This window comes from Centruroides vittatus, unplaced genomic scaffold, assembly GCF_030686945.1.
Source record: "Centruroides vittatus isolate TY-2023 unplaced genomic scaffold, ASM3068694v2 contig_166, whole genome shotgun sequence".
NCBI lineage: Eukaryota > Metazoa > Arthropoda > Arachnida > Scorpiones > Buthidae > Centruroides > Centruroides vittatus.
The window spans coordinates 1,722,744-1,749,208 of NW_027121006.1; positions in this window are offsets into that span (position 1 = coordinate 1,722,744).

The window sequence follows — 26,465 nt, forward strand, 5'->3', positions numbered from 1 at the left end:
AGGTTGGTTAGGCAGATTTATGAGACGATCCCAAGGAAGTGTTATGTCTCTGCCGAGGTGTAATTTCGAGGGTGTAAATTTCGTAGAATCTTGTACACTGGTACGTACAGCAAGAGCTAACTTCTGGAGGTGTAGATCCCAATCCCTATGGTTTTTCTTTACGTATGCTGCGATCATTCTGCCTAAGGTTCTATTCACTCGCTCCGTGAAGTTCGACTGTGGGTGATAAGGAGTAGTTAATATGTGGTTTATAGCTAGTTTCTCACATACCTCACTCATAAGTCTTGAGATGAATTGGGGTCCGTTGTCGGATACTAGATTTTTCGGCATGCCGTATCGGCAACAAAATTCATTAACAAAACAATTTACAACAGTAGGTGCTGTAATGTCTTTTAGTGGGAATAATTCCACCCATTTGCTAAAGTAATCAACTATTACGAGCATATAGGCATTACCTCTTTTAGATCTAGGATATGGTCCTACTATGTCAATACCTACTTTCTCCCCTGGCTCTGACGTTTTCGTACTTTGCAGGAACCCTGCAGGTTTTTGTTGTATCCATTTAGTAGTTTGGCAGGTGTGGCAGCTGGATACATATTGTTTAATCTCCTTATTCATACCGGGCCAATAACATCTTTGCCCGATTTTTTTGACCGTTTTTCTCGATCCGAGGTGCCCTGCCGTCGGATGATCATGTAATTCATTTAATACTGCAGGCCTGAGTGCCTTTGGAATTACGGGTCGCGGGCATCCTCTGTCGTTCTTCCTACGATGGTAATGTAATAAATCATCAATAATTTCATAGTGTCGTGACTTACCAATTAATTCGGATGCCAGTTTTGGATCTGAGGGTAAATCCCCCTCCTGTAAGTATTTATACAACTCTTTCCATTCGGCGTCGTTTCGCTGTGCCTGGATTATTTCCTCTCTATTAGTTATACTCACGATGGTTAATAACTTCGTAGAAAGATCCGTTTCCTTTACATTGTCCGCTTCGAGTGGTAAGCGAGATAAAGCATCCGGAAGCTGGTTATCTTTGCCACCCCTGTGTCTAATAGAAAAGTTAAATTCTTGTAGGCGTAATGCCCACCTCATTAGCCTACCTGAAAGATTTTTCGAACTCTGTAGCCATCGCAGAGCTGCGTGATCGGTAACTACCGTGAAGTCCGTCCCATCAAGGTATTCGCGGAACTTTTCCACAGCCCAAACGATGGCGAGGCATTCCAATTCGGTTGTTGTATAATTTCTCTCAGCTTTCTGAAGGGTTCGGCTTGCATAGGCTATGGGGCGGTCTTGACAGAGGACAGCTCCAAGTCCTACGGTGCTGGCATCGGTGTAGAGTACAAATGGGACGTTGGGTTCAGGTAGCTGTAAAACAGGAGCAGTTATAAGGTGCTCTTTTAATAATTGGAAGGATTTCTCACAGTCGGGACTCCAATTCCATTTGATACGTTTTCGTCGCAGACAGTACAGTGGTTCGGCTATAGTTGCATAATGTGGAATAAAGCGGCTGTACCAACTACACATACCTAAAAACGTGCTTAGCTGCTTCGTGTTGTTAGGTTGTGGAAATTGTCTGACTGCTTCCACCTTACCTTGGTCTGTGGACAACCCTTTTTCAGTTACATGGAACCCTAAGTAATGTACATCGGGTCGACAAAAATGACTTTTGGTTAGTTTGATTGTCAGGCCTGCCTCCGACAGTCGCCGCAGAACGTTCTCAAGGTGTTGAAGGTGGTCTGAAAAGGTAGACGAGTAGATAATTATGTCATCTAAATATACCTCGCAATAGCGGGACCTCATTCCATTCAGGATTTTATTCATCAGGCGTTGAAAAGTTGCCGGTGCGTTTTTTAATCCGAATGGCATTACTAAAAACTCGTAGAGTCCTTCGCTAGTAATGAAGCTTGTCTTGGCCCTATCGCCCTCTTTTACCGGTACTTGCCAGTACCCTGACGACAAATCCAGTGTAGTAATGAATTTGGCCTTTTTTAGCGACTTCAACAAATCTGAAATGATAGGTAAAGGAAATCTATCTGTTACTGTTATACTATTTAACTTACGATAATCTACACACAGTCTCCAGTCTCCCGTCTTCTTCTTCACCATCACTACAGGCGACGCCCATGGCGAATTGGAAGGTCTGATTATCCCTTCTTTTAGCATTTCTGCTATTTGCCTTTGCATTTCTTTTTGCTTTACAGGCGAATACCTATACGGTCTGCTCGAAACTGGAGGGGCATCCCCCGTCTCGATGGCATGTTCTACGTAGTTGGTGAGTCCAGGGTGGTCACTAAAAATATGTGAGAATTTATTCAAAACAGTTTTTAGTTTTGTTAACTCTTCTCCTTTCAATGGCGTCTGCAATTCCTTTAAGTTGTATTTAATCCCTACCCCTGTCTCGGGGATAGTAATTTCCATTTCTGAGTTACTAAAATCCAACACTGCCTTATATTTCTGTAGGAAGTCTCTTCCGAGCAGGCATGGAAGTAAAAGTCCGTCAATCACAACGAGTTCATGGGACAATAAGGTGCCATTTAATCGAAGGTTGGCCACAAATCTGCCCTTTGTTTTATAATACCTGCCCTTTATGGCTAATTTAATATCAGGGCCTGGGCGAAGAATTATCCCCGGGGATTTTCGAATAATTTGGCGCCATATGTCCGCACTTATTAACGAATGGTCCGCACCAGTGTCAATTCTAGCACTAGTCATTATATCGTTAATAATCAATGTTAGTCCTGGTAAGTTTGTTTTAGTTTTTAGTATTAGCCCCAGTTGAGAGGATTTTTCATACCTCGAGGACCAAGCCCCCCTTCTTGGCCTCGGTATTAGTTTAACTTCCGGGTTCCCCTCTTACCTTGGTCCTGTATAGGGTCAGACGTTTTCGGAACTGTTTGGTATCCGGCTCGCTTATTTTGGGGGCAGTTCCTTGAATAATGCCCAGTAATTCCACAAGTATAACATCGTACCGGAACTCTATGGGTCGTCTGAGGCTTTCTTTCCGCACTAAGGGGTTGAGTTAGTGCGCGTTCAGGTAAACTTTCTCTCGAATTATCGGTTCGTTCCGCAGATCGGTGACTGGTCGGCTTTCTCCGAAATTCGTACTCCTTGGCAGTTCGCACTAAGTCATTAATAGAATAACAATGTCTAATTTCTAGATACTCACGTAAATTTAAAGGCATTTGAGTCGTTATACATTGGACGATTTCTTCGTCCCTGGAGTAGGGTTTCCACGCACGGTACAGCTGAACAGTGTCCCAAATGTACTGTTCGACACCAGACATACCATCATACGATTGGCTGAATAATTTCTTTGCTAGAGCGACTTCGTCTGTAAGAGGAGAATACAATTCTTTAAGTAAATGGGAAAAGAGAGGCCAGCTATTACCTACTCTTTTCCGTCCATCGTTTCTCCACCATTTAGCTGGAGAACCCTCTAATAAGAAGGCGGCTGTATCAACCCAACGATTAGCTGAGACCTGATTAACGAAAAAATATTGTTCCATATCTTGGATAAAGTCGGCCGCCGGGTATTCAGATGTCCCGTTAAATGTTTTAGATGGCGTAGGTTGAGCATTGACAATCACCACCGAGGTATTTGGTGTCACTGGTGGGAGGGGAGTAGATGTACCTGTTGGCGGCCTATTGGGAATGCTTCCCCCCGGACTGGTTTGGCTCACTTCCCTGGGATCGGGTCGGTTCTCGGCTGGCGGCTCCGCCTGCTTAAAAGATAAGGCAGAAGCGATACTTGCCATACTTTGCGTCAGTGCAGCGACTTGCTGCGATAACGTTGTCAGCTGGTTTTGTAAAGTCCTGAACTCTTCACGAGTAATGGAATCTTCCTCAGACATTATTTTCTCGTCCATACAAAACAAATACACTAACGGTTCGATCTGAAATAAACTCAAAAAAAAACTTGCTTATGACCCATAAGGTCCCTGTTCGGGCGCCAGTTATGTAACTCACCGTTTTCGGAAACAACAATAGGTTACATAATAATGAGGCAAGTACCAGACCAGGACTTTATTTAAAACTAATAATTTCCACAAACCACAGACAATATCAAAATCTTGTACAGCTTTCTCATAATAAAGAAAACGTTTTATCTCCTCCTCAAGCTATAAATAGTGTACAGCCAAACACAATTTCCTCGAACTTATCACTGACGTTTACCACCTTGGTCACCTGAAGCTCTCTCTCCTTTTGGTCCTGGCTGTTCCGCTTTTAATTGTTCATCCAGTGTAGCTCCGCACTGTCTAATTTACATAGGATGATGTTCCAGGATCGGGCAACGATGCAAACTAAGTTAAAAATTTTCGTTTTTTTTGTTCTTTTGGTCATTGGTGCTTGGGAGTTTGTCCGTAACAACAAAAAAAAGGAACCAAGAAAAAGAAAAGAACAAAATAAAAATAACGCCCCAAAACAAGAATTAATGATCGGACATTGACTCCTTTACACTATACAATAGAGTTAATTTAAATTATACGATTAATTATGTTAAAGTCTGGAGACAGTAGTTAAAAATTGCTTAGAAAGAGTTCTTTTTATACATTGACATTAATTTAATGCTTATTTTATTTTTATACAATGCTTATGCAGTAAGTATATATTTAATACTTACGGATATGTTTTTCATATTAGATAATTTTTTCTGGTGAAAATCTGTTATCTATAAAAGCTGTTTCTCAAAGGCTTATTTAATTACACCCAACATTATGCAAAACAGTGAGAGGGAAATATGCATAACCGTATTTTACGAAATAGAAAGTAGATAATTTCTGGAATTGATCAGGTTATCAGCTTTATTCATCACCTTTTATGCACAAATAAGTAACTCAAATCAATATAAAATTCAATATGTTTGGATTAATTTCATAATGATAAATAAGGATTATTGTTGTATTAATTTTGCACTCATTTAAATTTTTTAAGTTACCCAATCTACTAGTCTGACTACCGGTTTATTTAATCCGTAACCTCTTTTCTAACCTTTGTATCCGGTACTTCTTTTACTGTCCAACAACAAACGTTTTCGGCCTCACTCGAGGTCTGCTTCAGGTTAATCGAACAAAAGAACAAACGAGAATTGGCTTCCAGATTATTTGAATTAATCCTTGAGGAACTTTTAGAATATATTCGAATCTAATTTTGAATATACGCATGCGCTATGTGGCGTTGCCGTTTTCGTATTCTTCGCATACGTAACGCCATGCGTATGAAAGGGCGTTGCCGTCTTTAAAGTTTATGCATTTCCCTACTCGGCCGCTCTGTATATTTCCAGGGCTTCGAGGGCCCTGATGTCCTCCGTTTGAAAGGCTCTATTTATCAGCCTGGCGTTGGATAGGTCCGCGTGGACTTCTGGATCGGTGGCGTAGGTGGATAAGGCGGTGGTGCAACGAGCATGGTTTACATCGTATCTGTGCTCCTTGACTCTCTGTTGGATGAACGTTTAGTGGAGTCAATGTATACCAATTCACGCCCAAATCTGTCATCTCTCACTGGAATACTAAATACACCTGGAGCGCGAAGCGGGTTCATTATGAATGTAGCATACGTGTTCGAGATTTAGCTGTTGCGTGCCGTATTCCGAGAACGACGATATCGACAATCTTGAAAAATAAAGACATTATTAAATCTGCTAACGTTGCGGAAGGGGTTAAATCAATTTCTAAACACAGATCGGAGACATTGGATCATGTAGAGAAATTGCTTTTGGTTTCGATAACTGAAAAACAATGTGCTGGCAACAGCGTATCAGAAGCAATTATTTGCGATTATTACTGCAATAACTGTAAAAATCTATGATAAAATTTATTCTTTTATTAATGCGCTCAAACAGTGTTTCAATTATTTTACAACCCCATTAATATATCATATGAAGAAGAGTTTTTTTTACATGAGAACAGATTAATAATTTTTACATTACTTCTTATGGGAAAGGTTGGTTTGGTATACGTCCTATTCGGTATAAGTACAAACATCAGGAACGGATTAAGGTCGTATACCGAGGTTCCACTGTAGTACAAAATTTACACTTTAGTTCATGACGTTTCTGCAAAGTAAATATATTCTGATTTACCGTACATTGAATATTGAGTTCGCTGGCGTAAATATAAGAATTATTATGTTTTCTAACTGTTTTTTATAAAGTGAACTCTCGATTTAGTGCGTACGGATATACCGTAGCTGCTGACGGTAGGAAGCAAGCCCAAAAGTGTTTTGGATTGTTTTCGTCAGTGCGTGGGTTTTTCTTAAATTTAATAGAGCTTCGGGTATTTAGTTGAATGTGTTGTGCTTTATGTAGTATTGATTTAATGTACAGTACATTGCATTATTGTAGTAGTATTCTTTGGAATTAAATAAATATAAATTCTCAGCTTTATACAATTGATTTATGCTAGTAAAAAAGATATGGAAAGTAAAACCATAAAAATGGGACAGGCCATTTTTAGAGAAGGAGAAAAACGGGCTTCGACCATTGCGACCAAACGCAGAGGGAGATTTAAACCTATTATTATATGTGACATTTTAACTAGTAAGAATAATAATAATAATAATAAATTTCACAATGAAAATATCCATACATTATTATATACATCATATGAAATTCAAGTTTTACACTTCTAATATGTTTCAATTAATATTATTTTAAAATTGTGCGTTTAGAAAACACTAATATATTATTATTTGGTAGTATTTATCAGGCTTTGGGTTATGAAAAATGAATGGATTTTATTTTAGTTATTTATTTATTGAACTATTTAAAAAATGAAGTGACATGTTTTGTCTTTTCTGTTTAAAAGTGTTAACATCGCTTTACTACACCTTTGAAGTAAACAATATTTTGTTGAAGAATAGAAATAATAAATTTCTGTAAAATATAATTTATAAGAAAATTTATAATCCGCTTCACATAATCCAATTTATACATTATGTATTGCCCTTAAGAAGAAACAAGATCAACCATACTGCGAAGAATTACAGTAACTACTATTTAATGAAACAAATAATATTATATTTAAAACACGTGATATACAAATATATGAGATTGCATTAAAAAATATATTGTACAAGTATATTTATTGTTAAGATACATTTACTACGTATATTATTTTCTTGCAAACAGCAGGGAGAAAGTTTCGTTTTCTTAAGATAGAGAGTGAAGAAATAATGAGATCGATGAAATGTCCGATTTCCGAATAATTCTTTTGTTATTTAACAGTTAATCAATCAGCATGTATTCTCTATGGTAAACAAATTGTTGATACAGAGTTTTATGATGAGTTTATATGGATTATTTCCAAAAAATTATACGTGATTTGGAAATGTTGAGTCAAATTAGTCTAGAATCGATTAATTTTATGAAAGAAAACTTATCAAACAGTCGTATCCCCTAAACTGCACAAGTGCCGGGCTGTGATTGGTTAATGTATTTGTGTGGCTCGTACAACACGGATTCATATAAAACGGAACGTATCTACCGTGTTATAGGGGAAGTCTACTGTATAAACATTTACGGTGTCACGTTTACAGGCACATCTTCTCCTCGAGATGTGGGTCTAAAGGGCGTTTTGTATATAGCTAGCTAATAGTTTTTTTTTTATACAACCAGACAAAACAAACAAAAATAAAATATATAATAAATAGAGTTTAGAATACAAAAAAAAACAATTTCTAACTGACTAATTAAAGTAAATACATTGTTAGAAAAAGGATTGAAATAAAGTAATTAAAACTAAAATTATGCAGATGTATAAATGACAATTCACAAATATATAATATATAAATAGATAGATACAATAAAAACAAAATTTTTTGGGGGGATGATGGACTTCACACTGTTTTAAAATGTTCGAGAATGAATAATTTTGACATAAGATAAATAATTTAAAGGTAAATAATAGTATTTAGTTAGATAATGACTCACTCTCAAAGCTCGGTAGTAAATGGGATGAAACGGACATTATCTAACTTCATTTCTCAGCAGTCGTTGCTAATTTTGGGGAACTCACGGTTCCCCAAATTAGCAAACACTGCTGAGAAAATAAAGGTTTATAAGAGAAAACTAGAAGAGACATGTATAAATGCGAGGGACGCGGAAGGCCTTCCATCGGCCTGGAAGCTTATTGTTAAAAAGTCTGCCAGGAACTCGTAATTTACACGTTAATTTTTAATGTTCAAAGTAGTATTAGTTTATAGTTATATTTAGTAGTATTTATGAGTTTATTTTTATTTTTTATTTCTAAATCCGTTGTCAGTTTTCTGAAGTTTAAACATTTGTATTTGATTTTGTGGAACGGAATCTTCCAATTGTCCGTTTTCAACCTGAAGACTTCCTATGGAATAGGTCAAAAACGTTTGTTCTAAATAAACTTTCTCGGCAACGATACAGGTGTTTGGTTATTGTTTAATATTTTGCTGAACACATTTTATTTAATGTTCTTATACATTTTTAAACTATATTATTTTATCAATATCTTTCACTAAACTCATAATTATTTTTTCTTTTTGTGAAAATTTCTTATCGCTTACTCATCCTATTTCACAAGTATAAAAATATTGTCATGTAAAACATTTAAATTGTTACTGTAATTCTTAAACAATCGGAATAAATGAAAATGTATTCTGCTTTACTTCTGAAATGAACAAAAGAATCTATGCTTAATTCAGAACTAATTTTTAAACATAATCTTGTGAGTATTTCTAGTTGAAAAGTATTATCATTTTATTGAATTTTTTTAGGGTCTTCCTCCAGTAAGTATAACTATACGCTATTTTTTGTTATCAATGTATTTATATATCACTAATTTTAAATTAATAAACGATTTTTATTTAGTGAAATAATATTAAGAGTTATACTTTTATTCATAAAGTGTTTTGTGCACGGTAAATATATTTAGGCTTACTGTATATTGAATATCGAGTTTTCTGGCTCAAATATAAGAATTATTATAGTAAAAAATTAATACAATTTTACAGTTAGTGCTCAAAACAAACAACACTAAACGAATTTTTCAGTTTTTCATCTACAGAGTAATTGCAAACGGAGGACACAATGTATTGTAACCCTATACTACTGTATAACGCATTTCTGTATTTTCCTAATTGTAGTTTTATGGTTTTTTTTCCAACTTCGCTTTCGTCGTCATATCGGATAACTCGACACATTTCCACTTCTCATTGGAGTGTCGACTTATGCAGACTTGACTGTATATATATATAGGCTATATAGACAATACATGCGTTTATTATATTCGTAATTTTGACTAATTAGTATAATTATCATGGAGAATTTTTACAATGAAGAAAATATATAAAAGTATAAGTAACATATCAAGTTTAATTTTTCTAAAATGTTTCAAGTAATTTTAAAAGAATATTGATTTAATATTATTTCAAAATTGTGCGTACAGAGGAACAGTAATATATTTCTATTTTTTAAAATTGGGGCTTTGGTTTTTGAAAAATATTAATGGTTTTTAGTACTATTATTCATTTTTTGAAATATTTGAAAAATAACAAGTCATGGGTGTCCTTTCTGCCTAAAATTGATAACATTGCTTGCTAATACAGTAGTTTCTTCGACCATAATAGTACCCTGAAATGAAAACAAATTCGCAATCTTTGTAAAAAGTTTTAGGGTAGATATACATTACGAGCTGAAAGAGAATATCAACGTTTTGGTGAATCGAAGTTCTGCAACAGGCTAGCTAAGTGCAGTTTTCTGGATTTTCTTCACAAAGTTATATAATAGCTGAATAAAACACAGTTTCTCATATAAAATTAAAGGCATTGCTTTTGGCAGCTTGACCATGTGTTACTTTACTCTATTCCATGAAACCAAACTATCCAAGTGAATTAAAGAAAGAATTGATCTATCAGAGTTGGTGAAGTGTTTCAGAAACCTTCAATACGGCGATAAAAAGTGTGTAAATTTCTAGTTGAGCTAGATGCAAACATTCCAGATATGTTTTTTTTCCAGGGTATGCGATGTGGGAGTTAAACCACAGACGAATTAGCATTAAATTTTCACCCTGTCTTTGGCTTAGAGCTTAGCGAGTTCGGAAGTTAAAACGAAGAGTATAGAAATATTCCAATATAATATAAATAGATTTATTTTTATACTTACCAAATAGCGCCGTTTCTTAAATGTATAGAAATTTGTAAAATATGCTATTTTACTGTGTAACGTGTACTTATATGAAGAGTTAAATTATTTAATAAACTGTATTTATTTTTTCTTAAAATATGAGAATTTAAAATATTACGAATAACTATATTATAATATTTCTACTGTACAAATTCTAAAACAATTCAATATCTCAAAATTCATTGTATGTTTTTCGGAATTAGCCTAAAGTCACTATTGAATACAAATCACACAGGAACCTTCTTTGATTGAAAAACGAGGTTTATTATCTAAAAAACTATGTAAGATATTTTAGAATGCATTAAATTGTATTTAACATACGCGTACAGAAAGTTCTTCAAAAAATATAATTATCTAAAAAATATTAATGATAGACACAGCTGGAATAACAATCATTAAAAGCGTGGGATAAAAGAAGTAAAACTAAAATACATTTAAAAAATAAGTAAATAAATAGATAAGTAAAATGTTAAAAAATAAAAACATAGTATACCTGTAAAAATATAATATTTTTGTTAAAACTTATAAAAGTCATGGGCTAGTAAAACTGAATTATTAAAAATGGCCAACAAAATTATTAAAAAACGGTCTCACAATAAAACAACCGACTCCTAAAACAGAATTAATTTGTAAAAAACTAGATTATACCATTTAATGTTACCATGTCACCAACACCATTAAATGTCAATCTAACTCCCATATTAAATAACAAAACCAGGATTTCTTAAAAATTAAAGAACCAATTATTAGAAAAATATATGATAATTTAATTTATGGTATCACTTGTATACGTGTCATTAAAAATATTATTAGATAGGTGAATTTGGTAGAATGCTAATAATTTGAAGAAAAAAATATAAGGGCTGTGAAGTATGATGACAAACTTTACAGTCGCTATGCACTGTAATCATGGCTGCTGCGAGATCCCACTTGACAGTGTCAAAACTCTTAAAAAAGTACTAATAAAAATATTTTTGAACACTGAAATTATTAAAATAAACGAAATTCACAGAATAAATTTAAACACTGTCTTTGTCATTAGTGAGATCTGGCAGCCATTACTACCAAAATAGAAATGTACATTTTAAGTTTTTCTCTTTCCCTCCCCCTCCCAACTCATTTTAATACACTGTATCGTACAAAATATCATATTTTCTGGTAACGAAACAGTGGAAACTTTTTCACCTTGTTTTATTGATATTCAGGTTTATTGGTTTTACTACCTTTGTTTATTTTAATGGAAATATATTTATTTTTTACTCATTCATTTATATACTTATTTTGTAATTTATTTTAGTTTTACTTGTTTCATTTCACGGTTTTAATTATTGTTATTTTAGTGGACATTATTATTAATATTTGTTAGGTAATTATATTTTTTTAAAAACGTTTTGTATGCGTATGTTATATATAATTTAGTACATTTTGCAATATTTTTCATTGTTTTCTGACAATATAATTAACAAAATAAAAAGTGAAGAGGGGCATAGAGCCAGAAATGCACATCCGTTCTAAATTATAGAAAATAAATCTACTTTTTCGTTCAAAGAAGTGTTCCTGTGTGATTTTCTCAATAGCAACTTTAGGCTAATTCCGGACATATAAGTAATTATGAGAACAGCAAGCAATCGAGTACCCAAAATTCATTATTTACAATTATCTACAAAATTATTTGATGCCTAATAATTTTTAATTATTCTTCTGCTCAGACTCAGCTTCTTAATGAATACAGTAGAAACATACAATACACCTTATCGCTGAGAACAAACAATTGGGCCGAAAACGTTAGTTTTAGGTAATAAATTGTTTGTTCTCAGCGATAAGGTGTATTGTATGTTTCTACTGTATTTTAATTATTCTTTGTATCCTGTTTTCAGGATCAGTATAAGCTATGTATTAGAAAAAATTTAATAAAGTTACCTCGCTTTTGTTATAATTTTATTAACAATTAATGCATTCAAACAATGTATAGATACATAGATCGATTGATGATATATTAAAAATATCATCAATCGAGTAGTAGAAAAATTTATATTACAGTTCTGTATCATATACTTCTCTATTATTGTTTTGAAATAACAAGTGAATTAGAGCTGAACATATGTTATGAGTTTTCAAATCAAAAGATTAAGATCTGTTTCCCACCGTACAGTTTTTTGAAAATTAGTTATTTAATTAGCATTTATTAAATAAAACAACAAAATTAAGGTAGCCGCAGGAGGTGCATAAACATAAACATTCACCTCATAGATAAAACACAATTGTGGTGATAAGAACAATAAAAATACCATATAAAATTTTATATTTTTAATAAATACAGGAACCATTATTTGTCTGTTTGAAGTTTCGTTAATTTTCCGTAAATAATACGGCTGTTATTAATTTCCATCACTTTCTTCGAATAAAGCATAATCCATTGATACACTCTCTGAAATGATTTACTGTACTGTATACAAAAGGAAATTTCTAAAATATTTTTATCTTTAGCTTTTCAACTTGATAAATATACTAAAATAATACAGTTCTTTTACTTTCAACCTTTTTTTCTGTAAGTAAATTTACGCAATCTTCTCAGTAACACAGTTTTTGTAAATCTTAAAATATTATAATAGTTTTGACAGGACTAAGTTAAAAATTAGCAATATGTGATAGATTTTATCGATTATTCTGCCTACTACTTTTAAAGGGCTTATAGACAATTTAGGGAACTCGCAATGATTTTTAATTACAACAATTTTCCAAGAATTACTCAAAGAAATTTTGCCGAAATGCTTAAAACAGTAAATACAAGAATTTGTTAAGCACCTCTGAGTAATTCTTGGCTTCAGGTACAGTACTTGTTAAAATCGAAAAATCACTACAAGTTTGCTTAATCGTGAATACCCCTCTTTCAAGTGGTTGTCAGAATAATTATAATAGTTAATAAAAATTATTATTGGAAAATAATTCAGCAAATTTTTTAATTACAGGCAGATACACACCAGTTTAAGAAAAGTAAGATTAAGTTTTAATTTACAATTTGATCTCATATATTGTGTTATAGAATAATTTTTCGGAATAAATGCAAAACTTTGCAGGAATTGAATAAAAATTAACACTGGTGGTAAAATGCAAAAAAGTATACTTTCCGTTTATGCATCAATAATAAGGAACTGATTTTATGACTTTAATAGTATCTTAAATTTTAAATAATAACAAAATATTTTAATTAATATTAATTTTATATATGAACAAAATTACTTTCCGTATTAAATCTCTGACTGCGTATAAAATAGTTTACGTAAAATCTTTTAATTTCGGTTTTCGAAAAAATATAAGGCTTATCAAATAGAATATTAAACTTTAAAATTGATATAAATTGTCTTACTTGCAGTGTAAAACAGTAAAACATTTTTGATATGAGAGAAAAATGTACAAAACACAAATCACAAAAGTAATGTTCAAAATAACCACTCAGTCGGTTTAACGTAGCACAAAATTTATATTTACAGAAAATGTACAAAATAATACAAATTAGAGTCGCAATTAAATATGCACAAACACTAATCTCACAACAACCGACTATTCCCGTACAAATTCGTCGAAAGAACTCCTTACGAACAAACAGACCGGTAATTACAAAACCTCCGAGTCAGGAACAAGTCCGTACTAAACCACGTAACGTCCAACGAGAGAGTTAGTTAGCACTTCGATAACGACGATCTCAATCCGATCCGATCTTCCCGATCTGAACTCAGCCGATCCCGATACGAACTTACGATACGAGCTCCCGTTCCCGCCGAAACTACGGCTTAAATAGTCCCGCGTTCGAATCGTCCGCCAATCAAATTTAAATTCTTCTACAACGGCCGCCAACGGTCACTTCCCGCCGGCCAATCGTCAGTCTGTCGACTTGACACTTAATGGTTCTTCCCACGGTCGTTTCTAACGACCGATCCCAACGGCTTTTCCGTTATGAAAGTTCGTTATAATAAACCAGGGGCGGAAATCGCTCGCCTAGCGATTCCAAACCCTACAACAAGTATTTAATATGGAAATATTTTGTTACATACCACACATGTAGTCCAGTTCTTCTCACACTCTGGTCACCATGTCTTGTGTAATGAAGAAAAGACCCTCAACAATCTAATGTCTCAGGTCCTGTATGTTGAAAGTTATTGGTAGCACATAACCCCTATCTTTCACACACTCGCAAAGTAAGAAATCGCATGGGGTAATGTAGTGAGGATGTTGGAGGGTTCGGAAACAAAACCATGTCGTTCTGGCAGTGATGGCCTATCCAACGATGAGAGAGAAAACAGCGTTACAGTTTTAACAGTCAAAATTTCCAGTTACTTTCTTTTCATTTGTAGCTTAGAAAAAATGTACATTTGCTTATATAACCATGGGAATTACTTAAAACGCCGATGTTCTTATTTTCGATGCTGGAATATTCTATAAAAAACAAATAAAATATAACATTACAAGAAATTAATGTTTATGAAATCTCAGCTTATTGAATAATATTTTTGTTAAACACTGCTTACTCATTTCTTTATCTATTATAATTAAAAATACAAAATTTGTTATTTTCTTATAAAGTTTCAAACTTCTTAGGAACGAAATATATATAATTTCACAAATAAATGAAAGAAATTGTATTGTTGGGTCTTTCATGTTAATTATTTTATAATAAAATTATCATTAATTTATGAAAAATTGATAAAAATGACTTTAAAGACTTTCGATATCTTTGTGGACACTCTGACTGTTCTGATTTGTCATTGTTGATGTCTTTGATTGCGTTTAGTACGTCGGACATACTTAGACAGAGGGCGATGACGATATTCAGCTGCGAAAATAATGCGACACAGCAAAGTAAATACAATTAAGAAACAAAACAGAAAACACCAAATAAATACATTTCCTTCCTTCTGTATTATGCAATTATATAACTGGTACTACATCATTTTATACAGATTTATCATACTACGGTAATTTATTTAACATTACATAAAGCAGTAACAGTATTCTTTACTTATATCAGTAGGCGTTAAGACTTTACTCAGTTCTTTGACTTTGATTTAAAGATAAGAAGGGCTGTTTGTAAAATTGCAACAAACTTTGCCCTATGGTGAAAAGGAAGGAAGAAGAAAAGAGTAAAGTCAAGAGTTAGGGGAAAAGGAAATAAAGGAAGATAGGACAGTGTGAAATAAGCAACCGTGAGTCCATGGGACCCCATGGGCGCTTGCATCGCCTTTATTGATCAGAAATTACAATTATTAAATAGAATGGCAAATTACCTTTTTGTTTTAATGAAATTATAAGGTCAAAGATAGAAACATTTTAAAAATTTGTTTATTTTTCTGTTTTTAATGTAGCAAACTATTGCTGTGCAAGTTTTTCTACCTTGAACATCATATTAGATTTTGATTTATCAATTAAATCAAGAAAAAGTGTTGGATGCAAAACATAAAACTACCAGTTCACAAGTTTGCTTAATAACATCTATATAACACTTAATATAATAAACAATTATAAATTATATTAATAATATGTACGAATTTTCATGATTGAAGTTCATGCAATGAAAACTAAATGATTAATTAATATTTAGCATGAATAAGTATCTACACTCATTTGAATACTGATATGTATCATTCACTTTATGTAAATTATTGTTTGACGTTTAAGTGATTTAGTTTAAGGTTCATCTTAAAATTTTTTGTGATATTGTCTATTATTGATTAATTATTTAAAAATACTTATAAAAACTTATTTCTTAATATGGGAGTTCTGATAAAAGTTACTTTTTTATTTCAGAATAACCAAAGAATATTGTGGAACGAAAGAAAATTGTTTAAAATTATCAAATTGTTGTAATTTCATTGATTAATTAAATAAAATGGTTTAGATATTCTGCAATGAGATTGTTTTGAATCTATTTATTTCTTAATTTTATCAATATTTACAAACATAAAAACTGTATTTATGATGAACTCGAATAAAACTGCAATTTATCGATTGAAGATTCTGGAAAGATACATACAAATCTTCATATCACAATAAAAATGCAAATCATAAAGCATAATTATATTTCTTTTATATAAATTAAATACAATCAAAAAATACACATTAATAGGAATGTGATAGTAAAAGTATGAATTCAAACGGCTACTTGATATTTAATACATAATTTTCATTGAATTAGACCGAATATTTAATGAGATTATAATATTTTGAATAATTATTTGATATATTCTTATATTGTCTGAATACAACTGTTTCAAACTGAGAGTCTAATGGCAGAGCAGTAAAGGCGTTATAGTGTGTCCAGCAACCATTTCAAGTCAGAAAACTTTAGGGATCTTTCATCGATGATTGCCCCAAATTCCCATATGTCGAGCTGGAATGCTTATTTCTTAGAGTAAAAGAGGTGTTACTATCCACAAGACGATCAGTATTAAAACATAATTAAAAATCTAGAAATTAATAAGTTTTTTGATAAATAATATTTGTGTACTAATTTATGATCACACTAAAAATTTTATAACAGTATATATTCATGAAAAGTATTCTCAAGACAAATTTTGTATTCTATAAAATGTAGAATATTTATTTCATTGCAATAAACTTCTGCTTTCTTACCAACAGAAATAATATTAATAAATTTAATGTAAAAAAGTAGTAAAGAGTAAGTAACACATAAGATAAAACATTCATGACTTTATTCAGTTAGAAGTCATAGAAAATTAAAATATGAAATTCACTTCTCTGCCTGTTACAGTATAATACTGGAAAGTATTGTGATTGTGTAATGTAAAAGTTCACATGCAGGCTTTTTGCAAATTTCGACGTCTTGATATCTCCTGAACCCAGAAGATCAAAATAAGATAAAATATTCAATTAATGGTAACATTTACCTCCTTGTTCACAGGCAGAAAAGTCAAGAAAGAACTCAATTTCGAGGTTTGATCAATATTGAATACCCCTTACTTTATATACAATATAAACTAAATATCTTATACGTATTTACATTTAATATGCTTAAATATAATTTTTAGTTAGATAGTAATTTAGAAAAAGTCAAGGTACACAATGTTAGGCCCCAGATTGAGTTAGAACCTAAAAGGATCTTATAAAAACAAAAAACTTACAATGAATGATAAACGTGATGCAGAGATAAACAAACGATTCTGAAAGGTGTCAAGTTTAGATGCATTGAATTGGCAATGCCGGACTTTTACACCATCGCTCATATACAATGGCAAAAGAAAGAGGTGATAAAAAAAAAGGTACAGAATAAATTATTAATACAGTGGACCCCGATATAACGCGCATGTCGGGTGGGAAACAACACCCGCGTTATAAGGTGAAGCTCTTTATACTAAGCGGCGCGGTGTAACGCGGTTCACCTCTTTAATTTAGCAATAATGTCAAGCTTTTCTTTCACACTGTAAGCTTTTCTTTTACTCATCATGCAGAGAATAATTAAACACTATTCAAAATACACGCAAAAACTTTGACTTTGATTTAAAGATAAGAAGGGTTGTTTGTAAAATTGCGACAAACTTTGCCCTATGGTGAAAAGGAAAAAAGAAGAAAAGAGTAAAGTCAAGAGTTAAGGGAAGAGGAAATAAAAGAAGATAGGACAGTGTGAAATAAGCAACCGTGAGCCCATGGGACACCATGGGCGCCTGCATCGCCTTTATTGATCAGAAATTAAAATTATTAAATAGAATGGCAAATTACAAAATGTGTTTAACAAAGTAAACATAGTTACAATTGACTATGTGAAACACGCAGAAACTTAATACATACACAATTACTCAATACGCAGTAACAATAAAATGCGCTACTCACTAACGCCGAATGGACCTGCATAAAGCCGGATGCAAGCATGCTGCGCGGCAAGGAAAAGCGGCAAAATGTCGTCAGTTTTTCTCGCCGCAAAAGTCGATTTCGTGCCGCTTTTCTCGTGCCGCAAAAGTTCGTCGATTTCTATCTTTGGCGGCAGTCGCCGCCAAGACGCGTTTCTATCAGCCAATAACAATTCGTCTGGCAGTCACATGATAAAATACAATTACGTGGTGTTTTAATGGCGGAAAGTTCGACGTAGTTAATCGAGATAAGATTCGAATAAAGAGGAAAGAATAATAAATTTAATAAAAATTCTACACAAATACAATAATCATATATTATTTAATTCAAAGAACAAAACAACCGAATCTTACTCGAAATAGTATTCTTTATCGCGAGATCTTAATCGAAGAATAAACCTATTTTGTACATCAGTTCTTTATCGATCCAACAAAATATCTCGGCAAGATTCTTGCCAATATGATATCTTTAATCCAAAATCTTCATTCGAATCTTCTACGAAATCTTCTAGTAAATAAAACAAGCCGTACAAAACAAAATTTGTAAACACGTGGATAGCGGCAGTGTCGGTATCGTTCGCCATCTCGAATACTGAACGCATGCGCCGAAATGTAAACGGGTTGCCGCTTGTGTGGTTGTGCTGCGCCTCATGTGTGCATCCTTCTTAAACGTGTTTGAGCTTATCGCATCTCAAACATTGCCCGCGCTTTAACCAAGTGCGCGGTATAGTGAGCAGCGCTATAACGAAGGTCCACCGTACTGTAAAATTCGCGATTTTAACGCAGTTGTCAGATAAAATAGGTGTAAATAACTCCGATAGAAAAAAAAACAGGAGAATTAAATCGGAGGACACCAGGTGTATCAACAAGTCGGTGGGAAAGTTGACACATAAGTGTTAGAAAATGCTAGTCATCGTCAACAAGGGACGATCACGTGGCTCCTTTCCCACGACAATTGTATAAAAGAGCGAAACACCGGACGCTCAGGGCGAACACTCGAAGTTATGCTTGGTAGATGTGCTATTCTAGGCTCCACCGAATAAATCAAAGAAGAAGATCCCGGTAGGAAGCCATTAGAACTTCCACACAGAACTTAATCGCCGCACGTAGCTCACCATTATCACCTAGAGGTAAATGTTTTAAACAGGCGAACTCTTTCTCTCCCGAACATCGGCCTAGCCGTTAAATCAAACCCTTTTGAGAAAGTTTAGCCTGTATAATCGCCTATATAATCGCAATTAGCCATAGACGTATCTAACTTATTGTAACTTTTGTATTTTACCAGTTAGCTATATAATAAATGCTTTGTTTATATGCTAAACCTGTCTCCTATCTCTCAATGACTCCTGTCGATTTGCTCACCTCCCTCGCCACGCGATAGAAAGCCATCCGAAACGAAAGCGTGGGCGATTTTTGCCGAGTAAGTGGTCAGAAAGGTTTAATCTCCGGCCCACAGTACTGTACAGTTTCTCACAATACTGTATTTTAGAATGCAATAAAAGGAAATGGAAGGAGAAAACATGGGTGCAGGTGTCTAAGTTCTATCGATTATCCTGGCTAGATTGAAGGGATAGTGTCAGATAGATTGTCGTGGACAGACCTTACAGAACTGATCTCAATTTCCACCTGAAGACAGATCAGCGACCAATCGGAGTTTTCGTAAGGGTAAGCCCAGCGAACTGAAGGAAGTTTATGGGATGTGAAAGTCTAAAAATCCCGATGTTACAGAATGTTTTCGGTCATTCTTGCAGTTATTCTTCTTCCTGTGTCGTTTTCTCTACTCAGTATCATTGCGTTTTTTTAAAAGTTTCATTAAGAAACCAGACGGACCTGCAACCAGTTGCTGCTGCCCTGGGGCTGCCTAACCATAATACCGGAAAGACTGTAAACTAGATAGAAGAAACTCTGAGTCTTTTTTTCTGTTACTTAGATTATTTAATACATAATGTAAGCAACTTTTATTAATAAAGGGTGTTGTAAAGGCATTTTGTATTTTCTGCTACTTAAATACATATGTGGAAGTTACAATTTACAAGTTAACTATTTAAGGACTGTGAACTCTCCTCTACACGTCGTCACGCGCGTGCGCAGTCAAGTAGAAATTACGCACCTTCGGTCAATTCGGCACAAATGTAAAAATTAATTAATAAAAATTTAGAGTAGAAAAACGGGTAATTTTACTTTAATCCAGTTTATTAATATGTTTGTAGTCGAATTCAGTCAAAACATTTTAATTTCTTTATAATTTATCGAAGATTTTAATTTTTTAATATTAGAAGGTAATTAGCATAAATTACAAAGTGTCCTGTTTCATTTTCGCTGCAGTTCAACTTTATTGCTCTAGACACGCGCCGATGTTTGTTTTTACTTCTACTGGTGATTAAGCTTTTATTTCATCCTCGTCCGTTTTGGTTACAAAAGATGGGGAGACGGGCGTCACGTGATCGCTGACCTCGCATTTTACCACAGAAATTTCATTGCCTTGAAAGTTTTGTTTTTTTTTTTTTTTTTTTTTTTTTGGAGTTTAATTATTATCAACTCTCTTTTTGATGGATTCTCATATTTTTGTGTGTTCTGAAATTGCAGGTATTTTTTAAATTAAGTTTTACGCATTTATATATTTTTTTCGATTTTTATATATAAAATATAAGAAAATTCAAAAATTAATTAAAAGTTATCGGAAATGCTAAACTGTAAATACAGTGTATTTTACAGTACTATTGCAAACATATATAGTCAATTATTTTGTAAACAGACTTATCATTTTAATTTTTATAAATTCTTTAAATTGGTGCATCGCAACACGCTCAGAATCGATTAATAACCGTCGCGCGTTATTTAAGATGGCGACGGGACTCGATCCAATTACTTCTTCATTTCAGATGTTAATTACAGAGTGTTATTTTAATGTAATTTAAGACATAGTGTATGTTTATTATAACCAATAAGTTTATATAGGGATAATATATATTACTTACTGACTGTATTTAAAAAGTAAAAAAACAGAACAAAAATATAATAGAAAAAATATGTTTATACAATACTAAAATGTTTTAATACAAGATTTATACAAATATAAATTAAGATAAACAGTAAAAATTGGTAATACAAAAATTATATTATATATTATTCATTTATACATTTAAATATTATTTATTTCTATTATTCGTTTATACATTTTACATTATACAATGCTAAAACTTTATGTACATCTTGTATTGCATAAATTATAATAAGCGTGTGCAAAAAAGTTAATTTTTTATTTTCTAGGTTAGAAATAAGGGGTTGCTTTCACTGATTTAATAGACAGGAACTTTTGGATGCAGTATTCAACAAATGAACAACTTTCATTGATATATATATATCAATAAATGGGTTAATGTTACCTTAGGATCCAAAATGGCGGCAATGGGATTTTTTTCCCTACTTCGGAGACTACTACGGGGAAAAAAATTTTCTCTAGAGTCGTGACGTCGACGCCGTTGAAAATTTTTCCCCATTCGGTTTCGACCCTGCGTTCGACGTGGCCGAGTTTTCTGTAACCTCGAAACGGACGGTAGTGTGTATTTGCGACGGTCGAGGGAGCTTTTTCGTAGCGTCGTGCGAGAGTAAAATCGGCGGGAAATACGTAGGGGTGTTACGAACGAATATGCAAATGCATGATCTACGACGTGATTCTGTTCCTTTCCGGGCAATTTTATGCAAATCGACTAGTTTCCAGTTGGAATCGTTTGCTGTAGTGTTGCGACGAATTGCGTATTGGAATAATTGCTGTTTTATTTCGTTACGATATTTCATTCTCGCACAATTTATTATCGGTAAACGTATAGTTTATTTGCAATTGTTCGATAATGAGTAGTTTTGCAGATTTGAGTTGCAACGACGAATTTTGGTCGAAATGCACCACCCGTGATTTCTCCATGTTAATTGAAGACGACTTTTTGGAACCAGGTTTGCCTCCCAGTATCGATAACGCATTGAAATTTGCTGTAGAATTAGGCATACAGCCGACCGAGTCCGTTTGCATTCATTGCGATTCTTTATGCAAATTATACTATCGGAGTAATAGAGAAAGCTGTTTCTTGCGATGTAGTAAGTGCGGAACGAAGACCTCTGCCTTTGATGGAACATTTAAAAGTAAATTTGGCCACATTTCTTGGAGTTGCATTCTGTCGTTTATATGGCACTAACTATGTCTGGAATGTACGGCGACGACCTCGGCGATTGCGGCGGGCAAATCCAGAAAAACGGGAGTCGATCGGTCCAATCACATACGGTTGGTATTGCTTATAGCTTTGAGTAATTTGACATCGTTTAAAAAAAAGGAGTGCCGAATAAAACGGTGGAAATCGACGAGACCGTAATATGTAAAAGAAAGTACGAGAAAGGGCGTATATTTAAAAATACGTTCGGAAAAAAAAAAAAGATAGGAAGAAGCAGGCAACCACCATCGAAAAGTGAGTAAAAAAATTTTTTTTTTATTGTTTATTTCGGTTAATATCCGCGGAGTGTGCAGAGAAATTCAAGATGGCGGCCGGAAACGCAGCCATCTTGAATCGAGGGAAAATTTTTGTCCCTGTCGCAGTCTCCAACGTAGGGAAAAATTTCCCCCGCCGCCATTTTGGATCCTAGGGTAACATTAACCAATATATGTTCATTTGTCGGATACTGTATCCAAAAAGTCCTGTTTGCATGTCCGTGAAAGAAACCCCTTATGGCCTACCCAGAAAATAAAAGAAATACAGAAAAATACGTAATATGAAAATGAATACGTTCATATAGTGTTAACTTTCTAATTCTATTGTACTTTCTGATTTTTCTGTACATGACTTACATAAAAAATGTGAGTGCTCACCACAGATGTATTTATTACATCGAAAACACCGATTTGTCGTCTTCCTGCCATTTTATAACCGCAATCAGAACAGGATGATCGCTTTCGTGATGGTGATGCTGCAGACGCTGATGCTGCAGACATTGATGTTGCAGATGTGGATGCTACTGACGTTGATGCTAATGATGTCCTGTTGATGCTGTTGTTGTTAATTCCGATTCCGATTCCGATGTTTCATGTTGCAACGTACAGAATTGAAGGGCTGCCGTCCTAATGTGTCTCGGTAAATTTTCTTTTTTTGCAAGTAATTTTAACTGCGGAGTCATTATTTCGATCAATAACAATTTCATGAAGTGTTTTCTGCGTTGATTTTGTGGAAGTTTATTATTCAGATAATAAATAGCTTGGGAATTTACGGCTGAAATATTTAGCAAATTATAAAATATAACAGGGGGCCAGCGTCGGCAGTATCTTGCGCAATTGTAACACAATTGCAATGTTGACACCTCCCTTTATAAGATTGTAAAACGTTACGATTTCGGGTTTGTTTTTTTGTGGGTTGAAGAATCAAGAATCAATCTATTGTTGTGGTGTAAAGTTGATAGTAAGAGAGGTACTTTATTTTATTTTTTGGGGAGAGTAGGAAACTAAAGTACACTTTTTTTGGAATCCAAAGATGCTACTGAATAGAATTCTGTTTTTCGAACTAATGAACTCTGGCGGTATTTCTCTTTTAATTTTTTTGAAGTACCGACTGATGTCAGCTTAATTTCTAATAATTTTAATGCAAGTTCGTAACTCGTAAACCAATTATCAAATGTTGTATTCCTTCCAGAGCCTGCTACAGGTTTTCATAATCTTAACACAACATCTTTCGGAAAATTACTTAAAAAATTTTGGCCCTGAGGTCGCACTCTAGCAAATACTTCTAAGTTGCTACTATAAAAGGTTTTTGAATCTGTCAATGCAAAAATTTTTATCGCATATTTTAACTGCTTGCTTGGAATATGTTGCCGGAATTGGCATTTGCCCCTAAATGCCTCCAACATCTCGTTTATTGTTAAATATTCAGATGAGCAATAATTCTTTTGGCAATTAGTAACAAATTTCTCAAAAAAATCTCGCACTGCAGCGAGTTTCTCAGTATTGCGGCATTCATTTCTGGTTGCTTTATCGTTAAATCTTAATACTCTTATTAGGAAACTAAATCTTTTTTCAGTCATCAGAGGTTTTATAATTTCTATTCCGAAACCATCGGAGATCTAAATATGTCGTAAATTTACTTTATTTAATTTTATCACAGCACATGCAAACAATATTCCTATAAAAGCTTTTACTTCACAAACATTTGTTGAGATTGCATCACGCTCACGGCTAAATTTTTCTTTTATTCTCTCTATATACTTATTTGTATTTTCGACAATATGATTTAATATATCGTCATCAAAAAATAACTTCAAGCATTTCGAAGGTGTTTTGATGAACTTTGCTCTTTCATTTAGGCCAGGCAAATGAGTTATAATATTTTATTTTCTTCTTTGAGTTTGAAGGGGCAATTCCTTATTCCACCTACTTAGACAGTATTTACCTATAAAAATGAACCAGAAGAACCAACATCGTTTAGGTCTGAACAAGATTGTTGACACTCAGAGTCTGATTCTCGCTGTTCCAAAATATCATCCTCTTCCATCGAAGAAAAAACATTATCATCATCTTCAATCGTCTCTGCTATCTCCGAAGATGAAATCAAATGAAAATCTGTTTTGCTCGCAGCACTGTTTTAACACAATCGTAAGAAAAAAGAACTATACTCGAAATAAACTACAACAAGAAAAACAAGGACGAGCTAATGCGAGAAAACTGCACTTATATAGTATCAAAGAGTAAAAGGTCACGTGACAGAAAAGGGAAAGGACCAAAATTACCAAATATGGAAATATGTAACTATTGTTCCTTATTTGGTAAATTTTTGTAGGCTCTTTTCTCTGTCACGTGACTTAATAACTACTGCCCTAGACCAGGCCTAATTTTGTTTGCGAATCGCTGTTTTAATTATAACGAATAACGCCAAAAAAAACAATTTGACAAGAGAGAGATTTATGTTTTTTATTCGTAGTTTTCTATCATCTTACGGAGATTTATAATAGTACGTCGAATAAAATTTTTATTTATTTAAGTAATAATAATTATTATTTTACCTATCATTCAGCATTTTTACAGCGAAAATGGAAAATTTTAAAATATTCCATTTCTGGATTCATTTGAAGACAGGTACTAGAGTTATACCATTTATTTCAAAGTTTAATTAGAACAATAATACACGTTTGAAAAAACGGCAAATAAAAAAAAACGCTCGTAAAATCTATATGATCTATGAGTATTAAACCAACATCAATAAAAGAACATTCCAATTCATGAAAGACAAAATATAGGGGAAAAAATGTATTTTATAAAAAATACTAAAAATAAAAATTATCTTTATTTTTAGTATTTTTTTAAGTATACCGATCCCATTGTTTTAATTATTGAATTTATGTATTTTATAAAACTTAACAATTTCGATGCTACATTTTTATGTGCATAGTTCATGTGTGTTTTACAAGCGATTTTTTTTATCGTCTATTAAAATGTGTACTACTGTACATATGAGTTTCCAGGCAGGGTCCAAATCCCTCAAAAACATAAAAAAAATAGAAAAAGTTTCCGTAGAAAAAGGATTTGTGTAACATCAATATGTTGTGAAAGTACGAAATAAACAACATAAGTCGCAGGAGTAACTCTACCATACGTGCTAAATGTCAAACCGAAAGATTGAACTTTGACTTGGATGCTTGTATCAACGACAAAATTTATATAAAACGCAAAAACAGCATGGCCTGGGAGAAAAAAAAAACAATCGCGTGATGGCCTATAAATGTTTAGGTGACAGCTGAAAAAATATTAAGACATAATGTAAGAGAGGAAGTTTCAAACTTCGATCAACATCAAAGCAGAGACATCACTTCTTTAGTTTGATCCAGGTAATATCCCTCCATCAGAGCGGAGAGGTGGTGTATAAATGAAACGAAGCAATTATTATAATAAATCGTGCGTTTCTAAGCGAAATTTTATGATTTCAATTTTAAAAGATTACTTGGCGCAATGTAATGGCAGATTATATAAAGCAAATTAATGCAATTTTTACTGATGTACAGACAAGCTTGACTACGGTTACATCCTTGATTTCTACATTTTCTCTACTATCTAACAGTATAAAATACTTCTTGGTGTAATAAAAAATAAAATTTTTATTTATATTTCTGTAATTTGATTTGTAAATGCAAAAACTGTATCAAGTCAATATAAATAATTTTAACTTTCATTTATTGACATCAGATTTGTTAAATATCACGAGATTGTATTATTTTTCAACTTCAGAGTAGTAAAGCTTGCTCATTTTTTCCACCGAAAATGATAGACTCGCTAGTCCTCTACTGTAAATAACATCAAACTGCTAATCGCTTTATTACTTTGTTTTCAAAAACTCCCCTCTTTGTCAGCTGAGGGTCAAAGGGCTAACAAATTGTTTACTTGCACTCAGCAAAATGTTGTGAAGATGTCATAAAACTTGTATAAAAAG